Raw genomic sequence first — 1,994 nt, forward strand, 5'->3', positions numbered from 1 at the left:
ATAATTTATAGTAAGTTGACTTTAAAATTTTTCATTAATGTACTTGCTAATGTGACTATAGTGCCTATTCATCCATACCCTTTTGCTGCTAATATTGAATAATGTTATTTCCTTCTCCTATGCCACTATAGGTAGTGTATCAACACCAGCTAATACTGTGATTGTAGAAGAAGGGAATGATGCCACACTATCATGTCTTTTCACTGGATTCCTACCAATTAATTATAAAATTAATTGGAGTGGCTTGATACCATCTAATGTTATCATTGCCAATCATGAAAACACTCAGTATAAGACTCAACATGGCAGTTCTTCTACTAGGCCAGCTGTAAAGAGTATCTTCATAATAAAATCAGCTAAAGTAGCTGACAGTGGTCTTTATACTTGTAGTATGAGTGGTACTACACTGAGGAAGACTATATTACTCATGGTCGTCACGCAGAAAACAAGTTGGCAAATAGAGCTGGAATGAACTAAATGGCTCTCTTAAAAGAACCGAAACATTCCATGACATTAATGTCACCATTATTAAAATTAGTTTGAACTAGGGCTAGAATTTTAAATAACAGTTTAAGCTGATTTTGACTAGTTAAGAGCATTAAAAATATGCCAATTTAAAAAATACCACGCAGGCTCTGGTCCATCCAGAAAATGGCTCAAAACACCCCAGACTGATTTTTATTGCGTTTTCTGATACAAAATATGATTGAATTGATTTAAGTGATCAGGTAGCCATGCACTCTTGTTATTATTTAGCTCTTAGCTCCATTGACGAATCAGAAATCAATTTCCAAACATACACACCTTCATGCAAAATTGACCTAGCTACGCCCACGTAGTCTCGCACCTCGTTCTTCTCTGATCTGTAAGCTTGGACTAGTCTTGCTGTTTTCATTCTCACTAGTTGGCCCTCCTGCTGCTTAGTATAGTATCATGTACCAGGTGAGTAAGACAGCACACTTATAATTTTAATGTAGTCTTATTATACTTGAAACTACTTGAATTTCTACTAGTGCCTCCGCTGTCTCTCATCTCAGTCTGCACTGCATTCTGCTTTAGTACATGTAGATAGATTGGGAATGTTAATTTTTAGTCTAATCTTGTCTGATAAAATTATGATGAGACCGTGCTAGTGTTTTAGCCCTATACCATGATCAACATGCATGCTATATTGACAGGCTACCTGTAGAAACTGTGTTACTGCATGTTGGGGGAATGTTGCAGTATTTTAATAATGTGATGAAAGACAGTGCTAACAAGATAATGAAGTTACAACAGTTTACCTGTAGCTATATGTAATTGTTATTATTATTGTTATTATTGTTATTATTATTAAAATTATTATTATTACTATTTATTTTCTATAGGCAGAACTGACCAAATTGTTATTATTGTCATTCCTCATACAATCTTCATTGCAGACTGTGCATGGAAGTAATTAATAATCATGAATATCATAATTATTATGAATACTTTGTTTTATAGTAAGAATACCAGGCTTTACTGTGAGTACTCCCTCAAACGCTAATCAAGTCAAGAATCCACCTTATATTTTTTGTGACTATGAAAAAAGAATTACGGTTGCCTGCAGGCTGTATGATGGTGTAACTAATGAAGGATTGGCCTTTAATTCTGATCACTTTGTAGAATGGAAAAACTCTTTTTGGATTGTGTTTTACGCAGATACTGTACCTCTGAATCACTCCTTGACTCGCATTGATATATACTACTACAGTAATCCAACTTTAGGATATGGGCTGTATGGAATGTTTCGTCTAAAAGTGTTTAATTACGATCCTTATGTTAATCATATTGACTTCACCTTCATTAATAATTATGAAGTATCCCAGTCTGATAATGATACTAGGAAGCTTTCAATGATTGCACTCAACCCAAAGCCACTTAAGCTCACATTTTATTATTACATTGGTTTGAATTTTTCTCTCACTTCATCAGATCTTGTAACTCAAACTTTGATCAGTGAAATAAGACTC

General features: G+C 34.2%; 1 protein-coding gene across 1 annotated transcript in view; it reads left to right on the plus strand.

Annotated features, from left to right (window-relative positions):
* The window catches only part of LOC109580750 (uncharacterized), a 7,197-nt gene that overhangs the window by 1,504 nt on the left and 3,699 nt on the right, over positions 1-1,994 (plus strand). The window lies entirely within an intron of this gene.

The sequence above is a fragment of the Amphimedon queenslandica genome, unplaced genomic scaffold (assembly GCF_000090795.2).
Source record: "Amphimedon queenslandica unplaced genomic scaffold, v1.1 AMPQUscaffold_13479, whole genome shotgun sequence".
Taxonomy (NCBI): Eukaryota; Metazoa; Porifera; class Demospongiae; order Haplosclerida; family Niphatidae; genus Amphimedon; species Amphimedon queenslandica.